General features: G+C 49.4%; 1 protein-coding gene across 3 annotated transcripts in view; it reads right to left on the bottom strand.

Moving 5' to 3' along the window:
• Positions 1-15,155, bottom strand: part of CXXC5 (CXXC finger protein 5) — a 132,709-nt gene extending 117,554 nt beyond the window's left edge. Inside the window, exons 1-3 of one of the 3 annotated variants that reach the window (XM_034779038.1) lie at positions 14,949-15,155; positions 10,841-10,907; positions 1,964-2,077 (exon numbers count right to left, since the gene is read on the bottom strand). The gene's annotated coding sequence lies outside the window, so the exon portion shown is untranslated. Of the gene's footprint in view, positions 1-1,963; positions 2,078-10,840; positions 10,908-13,999; positions 14,038-14,948 lie in introns of those variants that run through there. The other 2 variants (XM_034779037.1, XM_034779041.1) reach the window with 2 other exon arrangements.
• Positions 15,156-15,408: the final 253 nt, after the last annotated feature.

Raw genomic sequence — 15,408 nt, 5'->3', positions numbered from 1 at the left:
CCAGCTCATGCCATGATCCCTCTGGCCATCCCCCAACCTGCCATGGCCCAAACACAGGACACGTGACAAAGACCCAAATAAAGGGACAGACACACATGATTCATTCAGAAAGAGGTGGGAGACTTATCCTGTAAGAAGAGCTCATTCAACCACCTCCTGATTGTCTACTTCTGATGTAAATAATTATCATTCAGCAGCTAAAGTGAGGGGAGCCCAAATCGGTGTGGAATGTAGGGAGGTTCCTGGAGACAGTGGGGAGAGGAATGGCGCTGGCTCCTTTTTCCTGGTCTCTGTCCCCTCTTTGCTCTCCCCTGCTCATGATGGACATGACAATGACAAAACCAATCCAGTTGTATGGAATCCCTTCCCTTCTGTTTGTGTCATTTCTTTAGCCCAGCTCCCCAGAGGGTGACAGCCATGGTCATTCCCTCCCTATGGAGCGCTTCAGCATCATCCCAAGCGGTGCTCCACAGACACGCAAGCCCGGATCCTCAAGGCAGCTTTGCCAACTGACACCAGCTGAGGTGAAGCGAGGACACCTGGCAGAGAGGTAGGGGCTGGGGGCCCTGTCAGAGTGTCTGGGCAGAGCTAGAGAAGTGGGTATGGTCTCTTTTCAGGAAGGGGAGGGAGCTAGGATGGAGGGGGTTACTTCAGGTTCCTAAGGCAGCTTCTAACAGCCTAACCACTGATAGAAAACACTTCATCTATGCTACACGGCCGAGCCAGCACCCATGTGAGAACCTGAGCGTTTGCTGACAGCTGCGTGTTGAAATCTGCAGTCGTAATGGCTCATTAATGTCATTTTCTGCATTTCATTATTTTTGAGAGGGGGGAAAAAGACAGTAAGTGAAGACAAAGGTCCCCAATCTTGTGGCCCCAAGAGGTTTGCCTGAGTCAGGAATACAGCATCAGTCTCTGTCTGTCTTTCCAGGCCTATCGGCATCACCACTTACCCGCTCACTTCCTAAAGATCACCGTGAATATCCCAAGGGGACCCACTATAGCTGAGGTGTCACTGGGAATTCCATACATTTCATAGTAGGTTGGATGTTTTGTATATAGCTCCATTATTCGGTTGTTTTAATTTCCATGTGGTTATGTTTCAGGTTATACAGTAGATATTCTGTGTACCTGACTGCCTAACGCCGCCTTCATTTTGTACCTTCCTACAGCTCTACCACTGAAATACAGTGCAACCAGAGAGCAGTCCCTAGGCTGATGTCCATTTTGTCCCACTCCGTTTTACAGGGCAGTGGATTCCTTGTCCTTTTTGCCTAACACAAACACGGCTGCTTCGCTTCCATTGCTGTGTAGCCACTAGTTTCTCTGCCTGGAACTGTGAGCGTGAAGCCCTCTGAGGTATCTCCAGCCTGAGAGCGCTATAGAAAAACCAGATGCATCCAAGGTTAGCGGATCAGAATCCAAGTGAGCAACTGCAGTACATACTTGTGAGCACTAGGGGGAGCACAGGGAAGGAGTCAGAAGAGGGAACTGGAGCAAAGGAAAACAGTGAGTTGTGTTTTCAGAAATAAAGGGTCCACTTTAATCCTGCTGGCCACTTCCTTGCTTCAGTCAAACTACCACACAAATCAGACTCTGCTCCATTGTATTTTACTAGCTTTATCTTCCCTCCTGCTGATCATGTACGCCTCGATGAGACATAGGGTGACCAGACAGCAAGTGTGAAAAATCAGGCTAGGGGTGGGGGGTAATAGGGGCCTATATAAAACAAAGCCCCAAATATCGGGACTGTCCCTATAAAATCAGGATATCTGGTCACCCTAATGAGTCAATTTCCCCCTTCCTCCCCACATGACTGAAAATCTTCCACTGGAAGCCATTTTGCATATGTTACACACAAGAGAGGCATGTGGTGCCGTTCCCCCTTCAAAACGAACTGTGTGTGAGTCCCAAACGCAGCCCCTTTTATCACATTCCTGTCTTCCCTTTGTGCTGCTTTTACCTTCTGCTTCCATTGGCTTTGCCTTCCCTTTCCCGGCACTGCTGCAGCTGGCCCACTCAGGTGGTAGCGCACTGTCATGGCAGGGCAAACAGCTGGTAGAGTCTTCAAAGGTCCCTTGTGGATACAAATTAAAGAAAGTTTCCCAGGCTGTAGCCACATGCTCGCTGGGTGCTTGGAAAGGCCGGATAGATCCCAGGGAGGGGGAGTTTATGCTACGTGCCACACTGGGACACACTCAGACGCATGAAGGATGCCTCGCTCATGTCTCCAAGACCATCTGCGTTAAAGCTGAGTAACCCCTCCCCGAGTCCTTGTTAGGGAGAGCTCCTGTTCAGGGCCAGGAGAACCCCAGTTCCAGCCTGGATATGGAAAATGTTGCACTTCCACAGTCCTTAGCACCTTGCCCTGCCTGGCGCCCTCACGGAGCCCAGGCCTGGCGCTCTGTTCTGGGAAAGCTCCTTTGTTTTCTCTCACTGGGACTCTCCCAAACTCAAGACGGCCACGGCAAAAGTTTCTGTCTCCCAGACCCAGGCCAGCCATCTCTCTTTGCACCTCCACTGAGCCAGGTGATCTAGTTACACCAGTTATCCTGGTTGCAACAGGGTTGTGTAGGGTAGCTGTGACTAATACTGTGTTCTCTAAAGGCTTGGCTACGTTAGGGAACATAGGTAAGGTACACGCCACACTGAAAACTCTAGCTGGGACTTTCAGAGGGGCCTAAAGGAGTTAGACACCCAACTCTGACTTTCAAGGTGAGTTAGGCACCTCACTTTTCACTTTGAAAATTCCAGCTTCTAATCGGAATACCTAGCTCTTATCAGTAGATCTCCAAGCACTTTACAAAGGAGGTCAGTGTCCTTAGCCCTATTTCACGGATGGGGAAACTGAGACACAAAGAAGGGATGTGACTTGCCCAGGGTCACCCAGCAAGCCAGTGGCAGAGCAGGAATTGTACCCAACTCATCTGAGTCCCCAATCAGTGCTTTATACACTAGGCCATGCTGCCCCATGTTGCAACCAGACCATGTCAGTGGCTAAAACAGGAGTAAAACCACAAGCCCTGACCCCCAGTGCCCTACACTAATAACTAGTCCCTATTTCATTTATTTATTGTGGCTGTGGTGTATACTATAGTCCTTCCGTGCCAATCCGCAGCTAGTCAGGACTTTTCATTAGCACTGTGTGTAGCTAGACGGCACAGGCGCAATTACTGTCTCTGGACAGTCAGAGCCTGGCACAGAGTAACGGGGAGGTGTTGTGACCAGAAAGCCCCCAAGAATAGTTCGGATTTTGGTGCCCCCACCGTTTCCTGAGTGAATTGCTTTCCTGGGATGTATAGAAGTGTTGGCGCATTTTGTAAATTCAGCTCACAGCAAACTCATTTGGTTCTTAAGAACAAGCCTCTTTCATTTCATGTTGCACTTTCAGGCTGAGGTTTGATAAGCTGCCTAAGTGTTGGGATCCAAACCCCTTCGGCTGGAAATCTCAGCTTTCAATATGATGCTCCCTCTATTTGAAATGTATGGTTGGCTGGTTTTTAACCACATTCAACAAGCACTTTGCTCCATACAATTTAAGGGTCAGATTCTGCCGCGCTTGGTCCCTTGGGGGAAGATGCACCCATGTGCAGGGGACCAGCACAAGCATCAGGCCCTACTTAAGTCTGATATAAGGCCCCAGAATTAGTGACACTTACCGTATTGCCACCCCCATGCACTTCAAAGCCAGGAATCAGCTCCCCCAATCATCAGATTGGCTGGAACGCAAAAGATTTAAAAAATATATATATATTAAATGCTGAGTTTTTTTATTTGTGTTCTGAGTTTTTAGGCTGCATTGAGCGGAAAGAAAGTGTTGTCTAATGGATATAGCACTTTGTTCTATTCCCTCTTCTGTCACTGAGCTGCTGGGTGACCTTGGGCAAATCATGTCCATGTTCTGTGCCTCAGTTTCCCCAGCTGAAAAATGGGGATATTGATACTGACCTCCTTCATGCAGTGTTTTGAGATCTACTAATGAAAAGCACTATATAAGATGTAGGTATTCTTATTTGTTGAAGGATGAGAGTTTATCTCCCTTTCAAACTATGGGTTGTTTGTTTTCTAATTCATACTGTAACTCTGAATATCATTATTACCAATATTAATGACCAACCATTTATTAAAGTCCACCAAACTCTTCACTGCGGTGAAATCTTGTGGCAATGAGTTCCACAGCCTCAGCAAAGCACTTAAGCTGTGTTTAACTCTAAGCACATGAGTAACCCCATCCCCATTCAGCAAAGCACATGCTTAATTTTAAACACATGCATAATTCCAACTGAAGTCAAGGGCACTTAACCACATGCTTAAGTGCTTCGCTGAATTGGGGCCCAGAGCATGGATTTAAATGTGCAGGATCAGGTCCCAGTTGAGTGATCACTGAGTGTAACACACACTTATGGCTACCAGTTGTACATGATGTAGAAAAATACAGTACCTCCTCACTTAACGTTGTAGTTATGTTCCTGAAAAATGCGACTTTAAGCGAAACGATGTTAAGTGAATCCAATTTCCCCATAAGAATTAATGTAAATGAGGGAGTTAGGTTCCAGGGAATTTTTTTTCCACCAGACAAAAGACATTGTGTGTGTGTATATACACACACACACACACAGATTATAAGTTTTAAACAAACAATTTAATACTGGTACACAGTGATGATGATTGTGAAGCTTAGTTAAGGTGAAGGAGTCAGAAGGTGGGATATTTCCCAGGGAATGCCTTACTGCTAAATGATGAACTAGCAATTGGCCGAGCCCTCAAGGGTTAACTCTCACACTCCACAAGGCAGCAGGAATGGAGGGAGGGGAAACAGCATTGCAGACAGAGATGTGCATTTCCCCTTTAAGTACACTGCCTTGTTAATTAGATCAGCTTGCTGAGACCTCAGCTGCTGCCAGCAAGCTCTCTCCGTCCTGAGCCCTGTCTTGTGTCCCCGCGCTCTATGGAAGATGGGGTAAGCGAGGTGCAAGAGCAGGGGGGAGGGGGACACCCTGACAGCCCCCCTGTTCCTCCCACACACACAGCAAGCAAGAGTCTCGGGGAGCAGCTGAGTCTTGGGGCGGCACATTTTTAGGGGCAGCATGGCCGGCACCAGAATGCCGCCCCTAAAAATGTGCCCCGGCCGCCCTAGCTCACCTCCGCTGCTGCTGCCACAGCGCGCGAAACAGCTGATTCGCGCGCCGCTACTTTCCTTCCCTCCCAGGCTCTCAAGCCTGGGAGGGAGGGGGAGCAGAGGCGCGCGAATCAGCTGTTTTGCACGCCACGGCGGCTCGGGGTCTCCCCCTCCCGCCCAGGCTCTCAAACCTGGGAGGGAGGGGGAGATCCCGAGCGGCCGTTTCGCGGTTAAAGGAAGCATTGCACAACTTTAAATGAGCATGTTCCCTAATTGATAAGCAACATAACAATGAAACAATGTTAACCGGGACGACTTTAAGTGAGGCGTTACTGTACATATAATGGGGTTAGAAGGAAAAGGCTTCTTATTTACTTAACTTGTACTAACATTTGTGGAGTGACAGTACAGCAAGTATATCTCCTGCATAGCAAAAGACAATTCGGCCACTCCATCTAGCAGGAACTGAGCACACGAAATAGCAGAACAGCCAGTAGGAACTAGATGAACAATCTTACAAAAAGATATTACAGTTTTTCACAGGAATGGCTCCAAATTCGGACCCAGCACTATCTGAAGCTGCAGCATTTGCACCACAGCTATAGAACGACAAATGTCTTTCATTTAGATGGCACCTTTCGTCCTGACGGCTCTCAGAAAGTACTCTGAAAACTCTGCTATGGTATATGCACCCCATAACCCGCTGCTGATGTGCATCCACCTCTGGGGCGGAACACTGCTGGCATTTTAAAATGCACAGCAACAGCACACCCCCATTTCAGGGCAGGGTGCGAAGAAGAACTCTTTCTTACTAATTTATGCTATAATCAGCATTTCTATTGCTGTAGAGCCCAAGGGCCCCACTCAGGATCAAGATCCTGGGCCGTGTACAAACATAAAACACAGCCTCTGCCCCCAAAGAATTTACAGTCCAAATAGATGGGTAATTTTAGGCAGACAGAATGGGCCAAATGTATCCTTCATGTAACTGCATTGACTGCAATGGGACTATTCAATGTGAATGAGCCAAGCAGGGTTTGACACCTGTTGTGCAGCCCTTGGGTAAGTGAAAACCTCTCAGCTGATCCCCCCAGTACCTTGGGGATAATGCATGTCTCATGCAAGAAGCTGGGAAGATTCATTAGTTAATGTTTATGGCACATTCTGAAGAGCGAAAGCTCCAGCCGAAACGCATAGCTCGGATCTTTTCACACGGACAATGAGCCACCCACCTTTCGCTAGCCCTCATTCCACAGATCACTCCACGTTCCAAGACTTGCTTTGTCACACTGGTCGGGCGGGGGCATTTTTTGCCACTCCATGCCTCACGATTGCTCAGCCCCTGGAGTTGGTGCTTTAGAAGCAATACTGATGAAAGGTTATTTTTGCATCCATGGAGAGCCTTGTGGTTAAGGCTCTGGACTGGGACTCAGGAGACCTGGGCTCAGCTCTCAACTTGGCCACTGCAACAGGATAACACAACCTCTAGAGTGCCCCCTCATGGCAGCGCCTCTGCCTCAGTTTCCCCCTTCTGGGCTCCTCAAAAACTGCATGGCCTGGTTTGGCTGCTGCAGTGCCTTGGCCCTCCAGCTATGTCGCTACCAAGAGTCCACCCCTCCCAGCATACCTGGATCCAAGACAAACATTGAGGGAGGGAGGGAGGGAGAGATTGATAGCTCAGTGGTTTGAGCATTGGCCTGCTAAATCCAGGGTTGTGAGTTCAATCCTTGAGGGGGCCACTTAGGGATCTGGGGCAAAAATCAGTACTTGGTCCTGCTAGTGAAGGCAGGGGACTGGACTCGATGACCTTTCAGGGTCCTTTCCAGCTCTATGAGATAGGTATATCTCCATAACACAAAATCTCTGTGCCAGTTGCAAACTGGGGCCAGCTAGTCCTTCAGAAGGGCTCTGTCTTCTCTCCTCTAATTCTTCTACCTACCCTTTGAGCACAGCTTTTGCCTTTCCTGGGCTCCTTTCCATCTCTCCCCTAAGCCCCTCCCAAGCTCCTTTGGGGTGGGGGGGAGCACTCTTTCCCACGCAGGCACTCCCAGCCTTCCCACTTGGTGTCTTTCACAAGCCTCTCCCTGCTTCGTGCTCTCCTCTAGCTCCTCAGGGCCACCTGCCATCCTCTCCAAGCAACCATCTGCCATCACCCTATTTCTCCCCAGCCCTCTACCTTATCTAGCCCAGAGGCCTGGTTGAGTCATGTGACCTTCATTTTCCCCATCTGGGGAGGAGCACTGGCTGAGTCACAGGCAGGGATGAGTCCCATGACCCCTTAAAGGGCCAGCCACAGAGGTCCAGATCCTCAAGGGTATTTGGGCTCCTAACTTCCATCGAAATCAATGGTGCCTAAACACCTTTGAGGATCTGGGCTAGATTCCCTGTGTGACCTTGGGCAGTTATTTAATTGGTCTGTGCCTCAGTTTCACCATCTGTAAAAGTCCAGTCAGACTAAGTTCTTTGCGGCAGAGACCATCTCTCACTAGGTGTACGGATGGCATCTTAGCTGTTAATATAAATAGCAAGAAGAAGACTCAAACATCCAGTAGCCTGTTTTAGGGGCAAAAGCTGTCTGCCTCTGAAAAATGGCCTTACATTCCCTCACTACGGAAGGCTGGTTTTGTTCAGAAACTAGCTTGTTTCCACTGGAAAACAGGCCCATTTTCTCCTTTAAAAGCTCCTGCACTTCAGTGAAAATTTGGCTGCCAATCGGCCCATTTCGGATACAAACCAAAGCCTGAAATCTGGAAGTTTCAATACAAAACTTTTGCATGTCTCCACCTATGCAGGAGAACGCATTGGTGGCATCTTCTCATCTGCTCCATCTTCACAAGCCCTTTTCCCTCTTCCTGCCTATATGCTAGTCACTGTTTTCTGTTCCTCTGCTCGGAGGAATGTTTTCTAAAATGAACAGCATCACAGGGCTGTCAGGCAGGGCCTGTCTGAATGAGGGCGATTTCCCAGATTTATGAGGGCGCTTTTAAACGTCTCATTGAAACACATCATGAGAGAGGAAGATTTAAAAGCTGCCTTAAAATTAGTCCCAACTAAGGAAGTTTCCATACCAATGAGGGAAGATGTGGCAGGCCTGGCATTACCCGCATAATGTCAAAGCTCCTGGTGCAGCATTCCAAGGGTTTCGGCACACAGGTTCTCACACAATTTCCTTTCTTTCCAAGAAGTGGAGATGACGCTCAGAAATAAATCCCAAAGAGAATGAGGGCAAGTGTAGGTGTTAGGTAGATGGATCTGAAATTCAGTTTCTCCTTTAGTTACCTGCCGTGCCTCCGTTCTGGGTTCCATCTTCACCAATGACAGACATCAGCACAGCGGACTCAAAGGTGGGATTTTCCAAGTGGCCCATGGGCATGAAGCGCCAGGCTGCCAGTGGCTTTCAATTGGATTTGAGCACCTAACTCCCCTAGGCCCTTTTGAGAAGGTCAAGCTCAAGTGCTTTCTCCAGGAGGTTCTCTGCAGCGCAAGCAAGGAAAGGAGGAGCGGATTGCCAGAGAGTTTGTAGTCCCTAGTGAGCTGTAGGGAGCAGAAGGCCTGATCCAGATTCCAGGGCTATACAAGAGAGGGGCTGCTGGCAGGGTCCCCCACCCCAGGGGCTGGACCAGTCTGAGTTTGTTATTCTTCACGATGCACTGCAAAGCCCAGTGCTTCTTCTGGGCTGACAGGGAGTTGTGGGCTGGGCAGATTGAGGGGCCATGGGGCTGGTTCTGTGGTGGGGGGTTACCCTATGCACATTGCTGACAGGGTAGAGGTATCTCTGGGTAACTGCCGAGAGCTTGGGGTGGGCGCTCCTGTGTGGAGTGCACTATAAAGTACAATAAATAAATCCACAGTAATGTTTCAGTAGTCACAGGTTACTGCTCGGACCAGATCAGGCCCTGGTGCAGTTCCATCAAAACCAGTGCGTCAGACTGGGCAAGGGGCTGCTTGGTCAGAACAGAGCAGCTTTTTTTTTTTTTAAATTTTACAACAACTTACCAAGTGCCCTTTAAGGCACCACAGTCTAGTGGCTAAGGCACGGGACCAGGACTCAGGATCCCTGGGTTCTACTCCTGCCTCTGCCACCAGCCTACTTCACCTCTGTGCCTCAGTTTCCCCAGCCACTATTGTGTAATCAGCTTTCCGGGGCAGGGACTGTCTCACTCTGTTTGTACAGGCCCCAGCACCATGGGGCCTCTTGGCACTGCTGTAATGCAGATAATAATCACCAGGGCTCATCCCAGTTTAAGTATACGTGTGACTGTTTCCATATAATGCAGGGGCAGCTTCGACTGCAGGTTTAGAACTCGAAGCCGAGAGCCTTGGAACTTCTGAAGTTTCCACCCTCCTCTGCCACAGACGCACTGCATCACCGTGGGGGAGTCAGTTAATCTCTCTGGCCTCACTGAAGTCAATGGTAAAACTCCCTCTGACGTCAAAGTGTGTTCCAGCAGATGCTGTATGGGATGGTGCTGTACAAATGCAAACAGCACAGGCAACACACAGGAGGAATCATTAACCATCCTAGTGCAATGGCCCCTGGTTTGGGTTGGGATTCCCCTGGTGTCTCTGTAAATATGCCTGCTTTGTACTCAGCTTCCCTAATGCTGCCCCTCCACAGCTCCCTAGGCAAATACTGTTTAAGCATGTTACCAACACGTGTGGAATAAATAATAATGGCCCCTCCTGGCGCCCCCTGTTGGAGAGGTCAGTGCTGTCATCCCCATTCTAACGAATAGGGAAGTGAGGTACAGCGAGGTTCAAAGACTTGACCAAAGTCACAGGGAGAGCCATAGGACTGGGGTCACTTGTAGAGACTGCTCGATCAGGAGGGTGGGAGTGGTGAAGACATTATCTCTCTCCAACCCGGTGCTCTATTGCCTCCTCTGTGGCAGTCCATCTGCAGCAAGGGAAGTCCCTGGTAGTGCAGCTCCAATAGAGCCAGGCTAGTAGCTGGCCCGGAGCTCTGGCAGAGCCGCCTGGTTTAGCTTAGCGCCGTGGTTTATTTTGTGGGGAGGTGGGAGGCCAGCCCCAGCAGAATAACGGTGGAGGAAATCCACAACAGGAGTCATCATGGAGATTTCATCCCCTTAGCAGGTGATCTGGGTAGAGGGAAGAAAGGCTCTGTGCTCTCTTAGCTCCGCCCTGTGATGCAACTGGCACCTCAGTTATATTCTGCAGAAACAGGAAGTTCTGTGAAAAAACCAGCAAGCCTTAAAAATAGAGATATATTATTCTTATCCTTCCAGGATTCCCCACAGGATCTCAAAGCACTCCAGCAAGGCTCACAGCAGCAGGCAGGTATTATTTACCCCATTTTACAGATGGGCAAACTGAGGCAGTGAGAGATTAGCACGGCTTGCCAAAGGTCACCCAAAGAATCACCGGTAGAACCAGAAAGCAACCTCAGGAATCCTGACTTCTATTCCCCCGCTCCAATCAAGAGACCACACTCCCACCTATACCTAGGTAAAGCCCATTTTAGACGCTCTTAAGGTCAGCATCCATAGCAGCGGAAAAGTAGCCCCAGGATTGGTCCACCCAACAAAGCAACTCCCAAGAGACTTGCCATATGATTTAGCCCTTGACCACCACCGGCCCAAGCATTGTCGGGATCCTGAGCATTGCCTCGCTAAAACATGTATGAAATCAGCCCTGTGTATTTTAGCCAGTTTTGTCAGCAATGGTCAGACAACCACAGCAATATAAATGCACCCATCTTACCTTCCTGGTGTGGTGCTGGAGTTGGAAACGCGAAAGATTTCATATGGGGACATGACAGTCTCCATGGCTGCAATCAAAGACAAAGCATGGAAGATGGTTACTTAGTTGCCGAGGGGCTGTTATATGCCCCAGTGTCCTGGTCAAGCCCATGCATGAAGGGACGTTAATAAACCTCAGGAGCTATCAGGATAACTGGACAGATAAAGGGGAACTCGCTAAAAGAAAAATTTTAATACTTTAGCACCCAGGTCCAGTTGATTTCCAGCAGAACAGAAGGAGTGTGGCGTAGCAGCTTTCTAAATATAGATTTGAAAATATGGACACATGTAAATTTCTGTTTCTATCGTAGCTACAATTTTTATTTATACACTCTGGTACCGATGGCTAATATTGTCCAACTGTCATACCACTTGTTTACGGCTATTGAAAAACATTAGCATCTTTCTGTTAAATCATTATTCTATGTATAAATAGCCTGGAAATTATATATTTAAAAATACCCTTTTGCTTACCTTTTGCAATGACAGCTTTGAAAAATGCATTGCTTATGTTATCATATTAATACTCAGTCTAAGCATAATTTTTCCAACGGGCTTTAATGTAAAGGGCTTATTTTTTATAGTGCTTATGGTAGCCTTGTTTTTAAATTGTTTACATTGTCAATTACAAAGCATTTGAACCTGGCAGCATAGGCCAAGAGAGATTTCAAAGCATTATCAATACTATGAAAGCTGGTCTATTAAGTCTGCAAACAAGATTCCATTGGTAAGTAATGCCATTGGTTTATGTGCCTAGTATCTGGGCTGCATTTAAAAACACATATAAGTCATTTTCTCAAGCTCACTCAGAAAATTAAGCAGTAGAAAATAGACTCTGTACTCTTTCTGTGTGATTAGTTGGGGGGAAATAATATAACAAATCATTGCCCCATAAGACTGCATGTCTGTCACTAATGTTGCAAACTATAGCCCCTAGGAACTTTGTGCCAATAGCGGGGACAGAACTTAGAGCCTCCTGCTCCAAAAGCACAAGCCGCTTGAGCTACCGGAGAATCTTTTTTCTGGTTGAAGTACAAGGACTATGCAACACAGTTGAGCAATTTCTAGTACAGCGTAGTAGTGCACATAGACATTATCCAATTGACTACAAAGTAAATATCAAATCTCTGTGTTGGTTCCATGTAGCTCTTGCAAAGAATCAAAGAAACTACTTATGATCATCAAAGTTTGACTCTTGCAGTTAAGATGGAATGAGATGGGGCATGAAAAGCTAACTGGAAAATACTTTTTAAAAAGATATAGGTAGATTCTTTATTTGGTGTCATTTTACAGTGCCGGCCAAATTGATATGGCTGATGCATTCTTTCATCCTGCAATATACAGTTCTTTAGTGAAAGGGGAAGACATAGCCCCAGAATGACAGTCTGGATGGGAAGCGCTCACAGAAACATTGTCATCTCTTCATCCCCCGTTTTGCCCATCTTTAAGGACAGATTAGCGAGGCTAAAAGCAGTCAGAGTGATTTACTAAATTCTTAAAGGTGGGAGGCCTGGGGAAAGCAACCCCAAGGGCCAGAAGCCATGCCCAATGGTAAACAGCGCACTGTGCCATACTCAGCAAACAACAACCCAAAGCACAGAAAAAGGCAAGGGCCCAAATTCCGCAATAGGGGTATAAAGCTGGTGTAACCTCCCTGGAGTCAGTGGGGTTCAGAGTTACACCAGGGTAGCCGAAGGCAGAATTTGGCCTAGTGGCAGACATAGGTGCTAGAACTAGAGGGGCTGCATCCCCTGGCTTGAAGTGGTTTCCATCATATTCAGGGTTTATGGTTTGATTCAATAGCTCCCAGCACCCTCACTATACAAATTGGTCCAGCCCCCGTGGTGGCAGAGGACACTGCGTTGGCTGGCTAGGAAGCAGAGTGAAACGGTTTAGGGGGAGGATCCCCACAGCTCTTGGGACAAACCAGGGGGCGCACATTGGGTGCTGGGCAAATCTTTGCAACTCTCTCCCCCCGTTGGGCCTGGATTTGGTCTCCCGTCGGCTGCACGCCCAGCCAGGTCCCGGCTCTTTTCCCTCTCCCTGCTCCCGATCTCGGGAGCCAGCGGCTCCGGCCCAGCTCTTCGGTGCAGCCGGGCGCGCTGGCAGGCGGCCAGGCGAAGTGTGTGGAAATGACACCGCCAGGGCGGCAGAGATTTTCCCTAATTTCTCTCCTTGCCGAGCGCAGCCGGGCTGACATTGGCTGGAAAGTGGAGCAGCTCGTCAGGGACAATCAATGGGAATCGATCGCGCTGCTCAGGCTTGGCGCGGGGCTGGGGAAATAGCACCGCCGTCGCCCCAGCCCGCGGTCACACGCGGCTCCGCTCCCCGCGGCCCCTCCAGCCGGCAAAGTTCGAGGGAAGGGACCGCGCCCGGGGCGCCCCCCGGCACAGACCTCTCTACCCCCGCGGGCACTTCCAGCTTCACGGGCTGCCGGCCAAGAGGGCAACTTTGCACGGGGGAGGGGGAGCTCTGCCTTGCGCCCACGGGGGAGGCGCTTAGGGTGGGTTCGAGCTGCCCAGCCCCCACGAGGGGGGAACCATCCTCGGTTGCATCCACCACTGGAATTACGCCCCCGGCCGAGCTTCGCGCGTGGACAGACGTGCCCCACGGGGGATCATCCCGAGCCCACCGGCTGGCTCGCAAGGCTGGGCGGGCCCGGCGGGGCACCGTGGTACTCCTTCCCGAGGGGTTCAGCGGGGTCGCGGCTGGGGCACCTCTCGCTAACTGGTAGTCACTCGTTAAGCACCAGACGAGTTGGCTGCAGCACACTGGGAGGGGGGCGCCGCTGCTTGGCTCGGGGTTTTAATTCCGCTTCCTTGCATGGGACCCCCGGGGGGACCCGCTGGCTCCCCGGCCTTTGCCATTGCTCGCAGCCCTTGGCCCTCGGCACCGATCTCCCCCGCTGTAGCCGGGGAAGGGGGGGGACACTAATGCAGAGATCAGGCCACGAACACCCTCCCCGCCCCCATGTGCCGCTCTGGGGTTGGGGGCTGCAGGGTCAAAGTGGTTCCAGTGCAGTTAGCCCTGGGGAACAGAAGCACAAGCCTCCCCCCTCCCGGGGATGCATTTTCCTCCAGCTTAATGGTCTGGGGTAACCGAGCCCCGTCTAATCATTAACCTTGGGCCTGAGATCTGAAGGGTAACCAACTCCACGGGCTACCTTTCCTGCTCCGAGCCGCCTCTCCCCTGGGAGCTGCTGGGGGTGGAGGGTCAGGGAGAGGAAGCCGGGCTGGGGCGTTTTTGGCAGCACGAACTCGTTTGCAGCCTGATCTGCCGCGTGGGCTGGGGGAGGACAAGCTGCTACAGGTTTGCGAGGGATTTGCAACCAGGCGGGGTCTGGGGGTTGATTGACATTCACGTTTGTTGTGGAAGGGCCAGTTTACTTTAATAGGGGTTTCAGAGTAACAGCCGTGTTAGTCTGTATCCGCAAAAAGAAGAACAGGAGTACTTGTGGCACCTTAGAGACTAACAAATTTATTAGAGCATAAGCTTTCGTGGACTACAGCCCACTTCTTCGGATGCATAGGGTCTGCCCTCGTCCCAGGCTTGTGCGAAACTCTCTGGTTGCAGAGGCTGGCTGCTTGATTTGGGGTTGGTTGTCAGCTTGCTAAGAATAAATCAGATGAAAGAATGGGTCCTAGTAAAGGTCACAGGCTACAAAACTCCACGCACAATTCTAACAACCCCTCACCTCCATTTATACCTGATTGACTAGTTGTTCCCCTTTGCTAAGCATGCTTAAGAAACTGGTTTCAGCTCAAGCCCTTGAAGATCCTCCTAGGGAAGATGCTAAGCAGAAAGTAATTAGTATTTTATTATTAACTCTCCTTTTAAAAAAACATTGGAATCTGTTATTTTCAACTGATCTCTTTTGCATCAACATGATTCTTTTTAAAAGGGGTTCTGGCACGGCTTAGATCTCAGGGGCGAGCGCTGGTCCACAGACCGCTTGTTGAGAAACACTGACTTAGACAGGGCTTTGCAACAGACAAAGCCCAGACACAGCTAAAATAATTGCAAGACCCCAATCCTGTAGTTGAAGCCATGTTGCCGTGCACTAAACTTACCCAGCTCTTGCAATTGGAGCATACATCTTGCAATACTGAGTGATTTTATTTCAGGCCCAGTCCTTGGAAACGTGATTGTGGATGATTATAATTTCAGTCCTGGTTGCAGAGAAAAACTTGAAATCACAACCCCTTCAAGGTCCAGAACCCAGACGGCAAATAAAAAGGAACCCAGCATTTACTCGTTTTTAAAATCTCATGATTTTTAACCCCTCTGCCACATGGTTTTGTGAGTACTTCGTCACGCTCTTGGAGGGGCCGGTGATGGCACAACACCTCGCTGGTTATTAAAGTGACAGTGTCACACATGCAAAGAGCAAATGCTCCTGAACTACTCTGACTGCCGGAAAGCCACTTGGAGATGGATCTCTTGAGGCAGTTGTTGCAGCATGGTTCGCCCATGAAATAGTTAATCTGGGCACCAAGCCCACAACTCTTAAGTAAATAAAGATAGTTACTT

This window comes from Trachemys scripta, chromosome 8 (genome assembly GCF_013100865.1).
Source record: "Trachemys scripta elegans isolate TJP31775 chromosome 8, CAS_Tse_1.0, whole genome shotgun sequence".
Taxonomy (NCBI): Eukaryota; Metazoa; Chordata; order Testudines; family Emydidae; genus Trachemys; species Trachemys scripta.
The sequence above is the reverse complement of the archived record's forward strand: the minus strand, read 5'-3'. Positions and strand labels throughout refer to the sequence as shown.